This window comes from Sceloporus undulatus, chromosome 6, assembly GCF_019175285.1.
Source record: "Sceloporus undulatus isolate JIND9_A2432 ecotype Alabama chromosome 6, SceUnd_v1.1, whole genome shotgun sequence".
In the NCBI taxonomy this organism is placed as follows: Eukaryota; Metazoa; Chordata; class Lepidosauria; order Squamata; family Phrynosomatidae; genus Sceloporus; species Sceloporus undulatus.
In genome coordinates, this window is record NC_056527.1 from 88,614,290 (window position 1) to 88,628,049 (window position 13,760).

The window sequence follows — 13,760 nt, forward strand, 5'->3', positions numbered from 1 at the left end:
ATTTGAGCCAATTCTGGGGAAGAAAACTCAGGAGAGAGGAGCTGCACCAATGTAAGCTCCCCTCCTTTCCAGCTGGGTGTTCAGTTCCCAGCTTCTGATAAGGTCTCTGACAAAATCCAATTAACTAAATAGTACACCAAGCCTTTAATCTTTCTATATATACATATGCGAACAGCCTCTCTGTGGGTGAGTGGGAGAGCTAGCAAAGAATGGAATAGTGGTGATGGGGAAACAGGCCATTTGGGGTGTGGATCCTTCTGAACTTTTTATTCATAATACAGTATAATGTCATTTCCCCCCAAAATAAGTTGTTCACTTCCTTGCCTGAAAAATGAATATAGCTTATTAAATCCACCCTTCTCTCTATCATTTTTTTCTATTCCCTGCATCCCCCCATTTTCTCCAGATCTCTTTCTTGTCCAAATAAACCTTATTGTTCTTCCTAAACCCCTCCCTAATTGCTATCCCAGGCCCTTCCTTGAGAGTGTGGGTTGATCATCAGTCTGTGATTTGGATTTGAGTTATATGTATTCCCTCCCTTCTTCCAATTTTTCTTCCTTTAGTTCTTTCCCAGAGCTGTTAGTCTTGAAACTGATTTCTTTTGCAAAACACTGGGGGTGAGGAAGAGAACCTTCATGGTTAAACCAAAATTCCATTGTCCGCCCCAGCAGTGCTAGAATAGTGTTTGTAATGACTTAAAAAATATCAAATTACCTTCTAATTTGCTATCCTTGCCTTTTCAGTTTTGTAACTAATCCAACAGCCAGAATGTTTTCTTGATATTGAACAGTCAAAACTTCGCAAACTTTTTCCTAGACAGCTGCTCAAGCCTGACTCCTGACTTTTTCACACAAATGGTAGTTACTTCACTCAGACTTCAAATGCACATTTGCCATTGTCCTGCTTTAAAATGGAGAGGCGTTAAATCAAGAAGAATTAGGAGCTTGGACCCTTCTTTAAAAATATCATCCTGCACCTGAACTCCTTGTTGACTGGGATCTTAACAAAATAGGACCTGCTCTATTGTTTCTTGAAATCTTTTCTGCACTGGTAACCTGGGCAAAAGACAACTCTAGGGCAACTCTCCCATGATTTGACAGAATGGGGCTATCCTTGAAAATAGGGAATACTGTATAGTACATAATGAATAGGTGAAAAGATAATGATGATGATCATCATCATTGTCATCCTCATCATGTGATTAATCATAAATAATTGTTGTTAGCTGCCCTCAAGTTGATCTCAACTCATGGTGAACCTGTGGATGAGACATCTCCAAGCTCTCCACATCTCTACTTAAGTGACTTTTGTGATTATCCATCTGGAGTGTGGTCTTCCTCACTTTCTACTGGCTTTTACATTTCCTAGCATTGTTCTCTTTTCTAATGAGTCGTGCCTTTTCATGATGTGGCCGAAGTACGACAGCCTTAGCTTGATCATCTTGGCCTCCAGGAAGAGTTCAGGCTTTGTCAATTCAAGGACTCATTTGTTTGTCTTTTAGGCTGTTCACAGTGTTCTCAGCACTCTTCTCCACCACCACATCTCAGATGAGTTTTCTTTTCCTTTTTATCCACTTTCTTCACTGTCCATCTCTCACATCTGTAGATGGTGATGGGGAATACAGTGGCTTGGATGATTCTAACTATAGTGCTCAGTTGTATATCTTAACTCTTTAGGATCTTGTCTAGCTCTTTAATTGCTGCCCTTCCCATTCTTCATCTTCTTATTTCTTTACTATGTTGTGATCAATGTTTGATCCAGGGTGCAGGAAATGTTTAACTATTTTGTTTTCCTCATTGTCTAAGCTAAATTTACGGAGATACTTCATGGCCATTATTTTTGTTTTCTTTATGTTCAGGAGCAGGCCTTTGACCTTCTTTAGTAATTGTTTCAAGCCTATGATGTTTTCTGCTAGTAGTATAGTATCATCTGCATATCTTAAATTGTTAATGTTCCTTCCTCCTATCTTTATTCCTTCTTCCTCTAAATCTAAATCTGCTCTTCATATGGTATTTTCTGTATACAAGTTGAACAAGAAGGGTGGCAATATGCATCCTTGCCTGACCCCTTTGTCAAATGGAAACAATTCTGTTTTGCCATATTCTGTTCTAACTGGTCTCTTGTCTTAAGTACTGTACAGATTTCTCATCAGGACTGTCAAATGTAGTGGCACTCTGATACCCCATAAATAGGTACTACACCGAAAATGAGTTTGCTGGATACAAAAACATTCATATATGTTAGTGAGGAAGGGGGCTGTTTACAATCAACAAAACTGAATTTGATTTTCCTGTACCATTTCTTGTAGAAATGGAGGCAGAAGGTAAGGGGTTGCATTTTAATGCTTCCCTCTGGTGGAGGATATGTCTTGTTGTTTAGGAAACCAACATGCCAAAGAAATAAGAGTTCTAGCCTATTCTTCATGATAAGATCTCTATGGAATATTTCAGTATGCAGACTATCTCCCCTCTCCTACAGTGGAATAGTCCAGGGAAACTTTTGTTCTCCTGACTGTTTCATGTAGCTCCCAATAATCCATATAGCAATCCTGAAAGGTAGCCCATGTTTACTATTCTTATATTATGCATGCATAATTCAGAGAAAAATAATACTTAGAGTGTTCATAGGTCAGATAAGAGACCAGATTTTTGGTATTTCCAGTACAGATGGCACATCTAACTGAACGACCACTACAAGATACCCTAATGTTAATCTGCATTTATACCTTTGTTCCTGTGAATATGTAAGACAGAACAAAAACAGTTCAGATGGCATATCTTGCTGGGTCCCAATGGAGATGGGAAAGGGACAGAGTAAGGCTGGGATGGGTCCACTGAGGGTTTGTTCATTGTCTGCAAGAAAGCAGATTTGTCTACAAAATGAAGAACTTTCTATTGGCCCTGAGCAAAACAAGTCTTGAAAGTACGTGCCATTTTAGTACTGATTCTCTACAAATATTATTTTCAGAAGATTCCCCCCCCCCCATGATACTCTATGTAAAGCCATCATAATGCTTCTTACCAACATGTCTGCAGCTTTCAGGACATCATCACACTTTCCTGGGGGTTATTGGCATGCAAATATAGCATGTGCCTGGATAGGGGCGGGGAGGGGGGCACATAGAAGTGGCTAGCTAAGTGCAAAGGTGTAGTTTGCACTCAGTCAACTCAGCAAGAAGGAGAGGAGAAAAGGGGACAAAATCTTGTCTTCCCTGGTAGCATCAGGGAAGAATAGATTTCTGCAGCCTCCACTAACTTGTATGTTCTTCCTAATTAATAATTTTTGCCATCTTGACCAGGCTCTGATCCTGCTTGGCCCTAAGTGTCCCAGTTGTCATACGTGAAATGTTGGAGGGTCTCCAGTCCTGAGTTCTAATCCCCCTGCTTGGCAAGAGCCAAAACGGGATAAACACTTTTGAAGAGAATGCTAGAATTGGTTGGGGAGTATAGAGTACAGATCTCCATGACTTTCATTGGTGTCCTGTGGATCCAAATTATTGTCTCTCTACATCATAGGTTCATCCATGTCACCCCCTCAGCTTATGTACTTATGCCATTACTAGGGTTTGTACTGAATCCTTGAGATAGGAATGTAAGTGTGTTGGAAAATGTGTTAGCTAACACAGGCTCATAACAAGGCAGATAGGAGGATAAAATAGATTAATCCTCTGTGAGCCATCCAGAAGTCCTTGGTGGAAGGGCAGCATACAAATGGCAGAAAGGTAGGTTTTTGTGGGAGCCCACCCTGTTAGGAAAGTCGTTGTTCCCAGAGCTAGTGTTGCCTTTAGACAAAGTGAGGCAGTTGCCTCAGGTGGGAAAAGGTGGGTAATGTAGAAGTGGTAGCAGCCTCTGTAGTCCCCCATAGCCTGTTTCCTTCTTTTGGAGGACAGAGCTGTGTGTTCTCCATGGTCTAGCCTATGATTCCTAAGCTTAAACAGATGAAATGGAGGTTGTTGACCTATCACTAGTGTTGGGAAATAATATCTAGATTCAAGTCTGGTTCACCTTTGGAAAATGGAATGGCCAGAGGAGCCCTATTGTCTTTTTCCCGAGGCAGCAAAATGTCTTGGACCAGCCCTGTCCCTGTTGGATCAATGAAGAGTTTTAGCAGAAGTAAGAATCAGTTACCCAAAGCCCTATGGTGAATGTTTGGTAAAAGTGGGTCCTGGACCTAAGTTCCTACTGAAATAACCACTTCCTCTCATGTTTGCATGGAATGATCCAACCATACATTTCCCCCTATCCCATTCCAACCCCTTAGACTGAGAGAGAGAGAATGTGTAAACAGAGAGGAACATATGTCTCTATAAGAACCTACAGCTAGAAAACCACACCCTCAAGCAGCCTGAAAAGCAGCTAAGTGGAGAAACACAGCCGCAATAAAAATGCAGAATCCGACACGCTCAAACACAGCAGCGTTTCTGCCTTGATGGTTCAACATAAACATGTACACAACTAATAGTGTGCCCCCGCCCCAGGAGAAAATAAGCATTGCTGCACAACTCTTATCTTTGTGCCATAATCCTCCCCACTCCACACACACAACAAAGGCAGAACAGAGAAAATGCAAATGCACAAAATCTCTTTCTTTTGTGGGGGTGATGCAGGAAAGAGGAATCTAATGTACAATATGTACAATGTCCAGCGGCTCTTTATCATCAGTGTCTGCAATTCCTAGCTGCCTCTTCTCTCTTCTTTTCTTCTCCATCCCCACTCCTTTTCCAAATACCTTTAAAAAAACAAACCCAACTCTGATCATTCTTCATAGGGAGTGAGCCAAATCATTCACACAACCAGGCCTACCTATTCCAAACAAACCTTGCCTCAATCTAAGAGCGTCTCTAAAGGTTCCCTTTGGCCTTTAATCTGCAAATGGGCTTGTCAGATGGGCTTGTGAATTTCCATTCTCTCCCAGCTACCTTTGGGAAACCCCCCCCCCTGCTGCTTTAATGCCTAACATATCCCTTCAGTCTACTTTTGGATTGGTTAGAGAATCCTTGTTGTTTTTTTTCCCTCCTCACTGCGTTCCTTATTCCACATTCAGCTTTGTTTTCTAGGTCATTGTTACCTCTCCTTGCTGCTGATAATTTTGCCTCTCTCTCTTTCTCTCATATTAGGAGGCAAGAGAATGAAGCAGAAGGGTGTCCCTCTTCCCATGGGATAAGTTGCTTTGGGGTTAAGCCCCCCCCCCCATTGCAAATGCATCTCCCATTCTGAAATGGGGCAGGGGAGAATAGGGTCCACCATTTAGCATCTTCCCTGCTCTAGGGTACTGGGATAAGATGGCCTCATAGAATCTCATCTGAGGAGATTGTCTTTCTCCCCTTCCTCCCAGTTGCCAGATTTCTCCTGAGAAAAGAAAGCAGACCCCATTCTCCATTAGCTTCTCTTTGCAGGCTTTCTTTCATTGGTAATTTTTTTTTCCTGCCTGGAAGAAGGGGGGAGGAGAATGGGACTGGCAGCAGGGGAGAGCTGCAGAACCGGAAGTCAGGGATGTCTGCAAAGGGGTTATTTATAGCCGAGGCTGGCTTTCCTGAAGCTTTGCGTGGCGCAGAAGGGAAATCTCTAGCAGTTCCGTATGGCTCGCAAGGGAAATCCTTTTGGCGTAGATTTAAATGGGAGAAGGATCCCTGCAACACCAAAAGGACAGATTCCAAACTAGCCTAGCCTTTGGGGAGGAGGGGGACAATTTTCTCTTTTAAAATTGGTAACAAAAGGACATTGTTTTTAAGAACGTATCCAGCCTAGGATACAAAATATGTCAGATGATGATGACGACAACGACGATGATGATGATTAAAGAGCCAACATCTTTTTTAAAAAATGTATACAAGTTAGGAAGATCCTGACCTTTTGCTAACCCACTTCTCTACCCCTGGCATTTAAATTTGAATAATAGAAATACTCTTGTACCATCTTCCCCCACCGCTCTACTCTTCCTCCTCCTCACAACTGTACAGACTTTTATATCTGGACACCCTAGAAACAGAACTATATCTGCATCTGTCCCAAATTATGCAAGAAGGGTAATCCTTCTTCTGCCATCTTCTGCCACTGTAATAAACAATATGCTTTAAGTCCATATTCTTTTACAAATTCTGCTTACAAAATCACAGAGAACTGTGTGATTCAAGAGAGAACTAGGCAGCAATAGAGGATGTAGCTTTGACAGTCCAATCCAGTAGGACCAGGTGATGACAACTTGGGTGATAAAGACATTGAATTCTGGTCCCGGGAACCTTTTTTCAAAGCTCATCTTTTGAGATTTACTGACCCACTTCAAAGAAAAAGGACTAGCTATTTGCTCTGGTTTGTTTTTTTAAAAGAAAACTGAGCTAAATCTAGTTCCAGATTTCAAGGGGAGGGGAAGAGGAAATGGAGCCAACTCTAGTTCCATATCCTATGTTCCATAATTTTTGTAGTGTCTTTATAGACACATGTCTAAACATGCTGATGATAGCCAGTTCTGAAGAGGTATGTTTAAAACCTTTCTCAGACACAAATATTCAGAATGGCAATAAAGATGGAGTTGGACAACCGTCTTTCCCATGGTGTGTTACTGTTATAACTCCTTTGTGGTTAGTGAGAGATAACAGATCAAACAACAATAGCCAGTTTGGTTCATTAGTTTGCACATACTGAATGAGATGGAGCAATGTGACCAGAAGTTCTAAATTCAGATCATAGGATATGGAGAAAGTCAGGCAGGTACAAATAGGTATGACATTTAAGGGGAAATACAGGTCACAGGAGGAAATGCCACGGCTTTCAGTGGAACTGACTTCGACATAATAAGTTTGGGGGGGGGAATTAATGGTAGACTGTATAGAAATAATAAAGCATAATTAAGAAATAAAAGAGAAGGTAGGGAAAACATCAGAAGCAAGAATTCCTTAGTATATCTGTTTTGATAGTATATTTATAATTATTTTATTTATGAGTTTTATATCATGCCCTTTCCTCTAAGTGTGGTGTTCTTCCTCTTGGTTTTGATCTTCACAACAGCATTGTGAATGAGAGATAGTGGCTGAGAGATAGTGACTGGTTACCCAATCTGGAAGTAGTTAAAGAGGGAAAACATATTAATTCAGGACTGAGGCTGGATTGAAAATGGTAGGATTCAGTAAACTGACATGGGAGTACACAGCAAATGAAGGGCATTGATAAGTTTCTATTCTTCTTTTATTGGCCAAACTGAGGATATCAAATATATTACTGTATTGATTGTGTGTGTGTGTGTGTGTGTGTTTGGAGGGGGGAAGCTGCATAAATTTAGTCTAAAGAACCATTAACTCAATTTATGGCTGAATTAAATTTAAAACAATGATTTATTATTTTAATGAAGGTTATGTTATTGTGTGTCATCAAGTCATTTTCTGATTTATGATGACCTTAAAGTGGGACCACCAGAGCTTTTTTTTTGTGACAATATTTGTTCAGAGTAGGTTTTGCCTTTGCTTTCCTCTAAGGCTGAGAGAATGTGACTTGTCCAAGGTCACCTGGTGGCTTTGCAAGACTGACTGGGGATTTGAACCCTGGTCTCCAGAGTCATAGTCCAGCTGTCAAACCACTACACCACACTGGCTCTCTTTAATGAAAACAAAGAAAAGAAAGAAAACAAATTGCTAAAGAAATTATGAGTTCCGAATGGTGATAGGCAATAAAGAAAATAATTTTCGTACATGTGAGTGATAGAATTATGCACACAAACCAGCAAGAAAGAGCTCTGGATTGTTTCAAACAAAAATTATTTGAGAAAGGAAACAAAGGAAGTGTAATTATAGCTATAACTGTCGACAATCTGCTTATCGAGCAGATGATACTTCAAATAAAGGAGTCTGGTGGATAACATACACAGATGGCTAAAGAACCTTTAACTCAACTTATGGAACAATCTCACTTTTAAAAAAACACATTTTAATGAACGTATTAATTCATTGTTGAGTGAACTAGACTTTCCAAAAATATGAGAAGATCGTAAACAAGAACAGGATAATCCAGTTTTTCAACAGGAAGCGATGGAAGTCATTAAGGGTTTGCAAATTAATGAAGAACACCAGGTTTTTAAATCATGTCAAAATTATATGAACAGGTTTCGGATACGTTTTACTATCAGCTGAGGTTTCCCCGAAATGTATTACAAAATATATAATCTTGAACAGCTAGCAAATTTGTTTTTCTTAAAGCTAGGGGAAACCCTTAATCAGCTGAATCATTTCAATTTATCATATATTTTTGGGCAATATGAACAGTGTTTTCAACACTTTAAATTAAAGGCTCCTTGAAGTTATATCAGAAAAGAGAGGCCAGTCAGTCTTTTTAAAGAGAAGAAAACAAGTACATAATACCAGAATTATATTTAACATTATTAATTGTTGCTAGTAACAATAATTGAACTGTCTTGTATGCATTGATGCTGAAAAGGTCTTTGATGGGGTGGAATGGGCAGTTTTATCCATGGCATCCATCTTATTTTATTTGGCTCATTGTGTAAGTAAATGAATCAGTCTAATTTAGAAGACATCCTCTGCAAGACTTACTGTTAATATTTATCAAAGGGAATTTAATCGGTCTGTCCATTATCTTCTTTCGTAATTTAGTAGTACAGTATAGATGCTTGTTGCAGCTGTTAACAAACAATTGATTGACAAATATCAATCAATAGGATAAAATTATTATTTGCAATACATGTATGTAAATAGCAGTGTAAGATTCTCCTCTCGTCTACTAATGTTCAGTTTATATTCTGAAAAGGTGAAGCTCATTGGAAATTGCGGGTTATTTCATTATAAAACTCATAATGGTGAACAAGCTTCATTATGAAATGGTCTTACCAAAATACTGAAGTGGGTAACTAGAAGGGCCTTTCTGGTGATGGCAGCCCTGTTGCCTTCCCATAGTTGCTCATCTGATGCCATCTTTATGTCTTTTTGCCATAGCAGTATATCATTATCCACCTGGGTCTTTTAAATACCTTACAATTTATACCTTCTTTGTTTAAACCAGTATTTTAGTCGTGTTTCCATTTTCAGGCCTACTCTGTATTCCAACGTCATATGTTTTGTAGCCTTATGTAAACAAATATACCACATACTAAATTCACAAACAGTCCTAAAGGATGTTTGGTTCATTTTGCTGCAGAAAAATAGAACGAGCAATGCTGGGTAGTAATAAAGTTGTGGTGGAGGGTGGGCGAGTAGTAACAAAGAATAATGAAATTTCATTTCAAAAGGGAGTAAAGTTAGTTATTAGTGCGATGAGCAACTTTTTCTGGTTACAATTAGTTATTTTTATAGGCATTTAAGAGAAATTTTTGGAAGCGTTTTGACCAATCTTCCCCCATGTTTTAGGCCATAGTCTTAGCAATTTAGGTTCCTCCACAAGTAACACAAGAGGAATGTAACCGGAAACTTAATAAGTCATTTTTTCAAAGTATTGTAATGTGAAAACATAACAAATGTCTTTTCAAACTTGGTAATCTGTAATAGGAATAAGAAAAGAATTCTGCCAGCTCTTCATAGGTTATACCCAACAGGGAACATCCCAGAATCCTCTGGGAAAAGCATTCTTTTTTCTGTCTCATTCTCAGAGATCAGTATGAAAAGAAGCTAGTTCTCGGAAGGCAGAAAGTATATAAGACTCGCCTAATGGTTTCTTATCCTTCAAGGCCAGCTCCGTAACCAAGCAAAGTTCATGTTGATAACCAACAATCCCCATTGTTTCTGGGGTTAATTTTTCCCTCTGCTACCCTCTGAGTCTTGAGAGGGACCCTGCCTACCTTTATTGCCTAAGGTAATGTTCTAAATACATACCAGTATTTTTTCAACAAACTAGTGGGGTTTTAGGTTGATTCAGAGAGGACAATGCATGGACATCAGGTCACACCCCAGCCTGTCTTCTCTTTCCCTGTAAAACATTAACTATCATGTTTTAAGAGTAGTATAGGCATCAAGAGAATTCTCCCCAGTAGCTTTTGTTTACTTTGTAAAAAAAGGTTTTTACTGAGGTAGAATTCAGAAGACCTAGCTGTGTTAGTTGGAATATCTGTATGCAAAGAATCTTGTCGCAACTTTGACACTAACTGTGTGAATGTGGGGGGGTGTGTGTGTGGTAACAACATTTTCATAGACTTGTCTGCTTCCTGAGATGCTTGCCAGCCTTGACCCCATACTCAGCCTTGACTCCTTACTGCTAATGTGAATGATCCAAACGTATTCTAAGGACTACTGGGAAATAATAGAGAAGCATTTTGTGTTACAAAAATCAGTATTGCTGTTATTGTAAATTCTCTCCCATCTTTCCACCCAGCCAGTTGTCTGAGCGGCACAGGATATTTGAAGTTCCATTTGAGAATCCCAAAGTTGCTTGAATAACCTTCAATTCCCTCTCATTAACATGTAATAAGTCCAACCGGGAAGTTCTGCACAAACCCCTTGGGACGGCGCACAAGAGGGTACATACTTTGCTCATTGAATCTGTCTTGACACCTTCGACATGTTCAAACCTGCCTTGCGTACTTGGTAGGGCAGCTTCTACATGCCTTATCTCATACCCTACTATTATACAATCTGGAGAGCACATGAGGGAGAGGGAAAAAGTAAGTCTGGAGACAGGAAGAAAAGGTGTTTTCTTTGCCTGGACCAAGAAGAAGCCTGCCTGAAACCTTTATGAGGAGTGCACTTTACCTGCTTCACATGTTGTGCAAAGACAATTATTTGGCTTTGTGACTAGTTTCCATATGCCTCTCATTCTGCTGCTCTAGTGATGGAAATCAGCTCCAGCACAGTGTGATCTATCACATGACTTGTAAAAATTGGCCTTGGATATTCTGCTGCCTTAAGCAAAAACAAGATGGTGCCCCTGTCCCCCTCATACTGACATCCAGTTGAATCATAACAGCAGAAGTGTGTGGTGGTGGTTGGGAGTGGACAGACCACAGATGCAAATACCTGTGTCCTTCGTGTAGAGGTTGAACTACTAGGGACTCAGGAGGAGGAGAGAGCAGACTGCCATGCTGATGCCCAGCACGAGCCATCTAAGAGTGTACTTCATTCTGCCTCATTGGGGAGCCATCCTATGGCCAGTTCAAGACCTTTTGCTTGTCCATCTGATAGGCCAAGGTTGAGCGACCTTGTCCAGAGATGTTGGTCCACCCTAATGTAAGTCGGGGATGGACAGATTTCAACTTGTGGGATCTACTTTTTCTTTACTAGAACGTGAAGCTCTACCACCAAGGCAAATGCACACACAATGCTTGGGTGGACAAAAAAAACATAGCAAGAGGGATATAGGAAGTGAAGGCAATTATCTACTACACAGATGCCCTACCCCCTTCCCACCCCCTACATGTATTTATATATTTTTATTTATTTGGAATATGTAACCCCACCCTCAGAAAAAGGGTTCCTGAGTTCCTTACAGATTGTTCATTGATAGTTCCCGCTCTCGGGGTTACAGTCTACAAGACATAACACACAAATGGCATGGAGCTGAGAATCCAGGAGTTTCCACATGTTCTTTTCTCCCTCAGAAGACACTGTATGGCAGTTGGGATGGATAGAGAGCCTTTCTTTTGCTTCTGAGCCTCATCAGCGAGGTGAAGTAAGACTATCCTGATTCTGAGTAACTGCAGAGAGGAATTCAAGCCAAACCTGGAGAAAAAGCAATTGTCTCATATTTTTACAGGTAAGGCTGAGAGAGAAGAAGAAAGGATTCATATGTAGCACAAAACTATGAAGAATATATGTGTTTTCACTTGCAGGGGGGAAAAACTTTCAGCTTCCTGCTATTTTTAAAATCTGTTGGAGCCAAACACCTCCTGCAAAATATCCAGATTGCTGGATAGAACTAATCTACCTTTCAATTATATCATCTCAGTAGTAGATGTAGACAACATGGATCAAATACCTTTTTGCTTTGTTTTCCAGTATTATTTATTTATTTTATTTATTATACCCCACTCTCCAGCCAAAAGGGTCAGACGCTTACATATTTCAAATTAGACATTTCCCTGCTCTCATCTACGCGCTTTCCAGTACTTATACTAGAGCTACATGACTTAAAACTATAGAAGCTTTAGCAGCTGATGAATAGAAATAGACTGGTCTTAGGCTTCTACTGGATTTTTGTCAGGAGGTTGTAGAAACATATGAAACTGAGTAACGCATATGATGGAAAAGGAAGCGAGGTGAGTCCCATATTTCATGTATCCCTTGTCAGGGGACAGATAACTCATTAAAAAGAAGAGAGAAGCTCCTTCCTCAGGCCAGTTGGTATCTGCCACCCTCTTCTAAATGGTAAAGGGGAATATTTGGGACTACATGATAAGGGAGTGTGAAGAAAATACAACAAACATACTGAAACAAACTCTTTTCTCTATCTCTGGCTTCATACAGTCAGCCAAAATAAAGCTGCTTCGGGCCACTTTGGAGGTAGCCTGTTTAAATAACATTGCTCTACAGAGCCGGAAGCTCACCAAAAGCTGCACTCCAGTCCTTAGACTGGAGTGGCTTTGGCATGGTTTCTGGATTCTTAGAGACAATGCATCATTAAACAGCATACTTCCAAATGGCCCGAATCAGCTTTATTGGCCCTCTTTTCTCCACGTGGGAGTATCTCTGAGGTATGCGCACACAATAAGATACAACTTTTGTGAATGTAGCAATCCACTGATAATTTCATTTGTATTGGTAACATAATTGCAGATTTCTTAGCAAAATACAGAAAAAGGAAAGGGCAGTCCAGTTTTCAAAGGCAATTTTACCTGGATATTTTCAGTGTGTGGTGGCCCGCCAAAAGAAAAAATAAAAAGGCTAACCCACACCATTTCATAAAAGAAATTAAAGTGCTATTGTAGGGAACCAATTCTCTCTTTGGGACCTGTGGTCTGCTATTAAGAAATGCATCTGTTTGCATGCTGATGGCTCCGTGGAGAACGAGAGAGGCTAAGGTCAAAGTATAATTAATAATGTTTGCTAGTGTCTGCACTCTGTTCCCTAAACCCCACTTTTATGCATGTGCACAAAATGGTGTGATCAGTTTGACAGCAGAAAGCTAGATTGGATAGCTGATTTAAAACTGAAACATAAAAACCCACAATAAACTAGAGTCCCCAGTGACCACCATTATATATATATATATATAGGAAAGAGCGACTACCATTTCACAGTGTGTCCAAATAGTTGCATGACTCTCCGCTCACACTCTCTGTGTCTCCCTGATTTAAGGCTGAGTCAGTTACCTCCTTTCATATATTTACAACCCATTTACACTTAGCCAGTGTGATGTACTCTGGAGATCAGGGTTCAGTTCCCTGCTCAAGCATAAAAATCCACTGGGTGACCTTGGTCAAGTCACACACTCTCAGCCTCAGAGGATGGCAATGGCAAACCTCCTCTGAAGAAACTTGCCAAGAAAACCCTATGATAGGTTCACCCCAGCATCACCATAAGTCAAAAATGACTTAGAGGCAAACAACAGCAGAAGTTCAGTTCATCTTTATTTTGGTCATAGACCAGCACAGGTAAAAACAGGATACAGAATAAAAGAAAGTAATAGTAAAAACAAGGTAAAAACATAGGTTAAAAACAGTATTTAAAATACCCTTTTAAAATCTAGCATACAATCCAGTGTGGCGGGGCAAGATTAATATTAGCCTACTGCGAAGATCATTGCCTGTCGGATTTTAATTGCACCTGCACAAAATCGGCAACATATGTTATATCCAGATTGTTGTCTGAAAGCAGCAAAGATGTGTAAAAA

The 13,760-nt window shown here is 40.1% G+C and overlaps 1 protein-coding gene across 4 annotated transcripts in view; it reads left to right on the forward strand.

Annotated features, from left to right (window-relative positions):
- Positions 1 to 13,760, forward strand: part of RARA (retinoic acid receptor alpha) — a 938,446-nt gene that overhangs the window by 872,585 nt on the left and 52,101 nt on the right. The window lies entirely within an intron of this gene.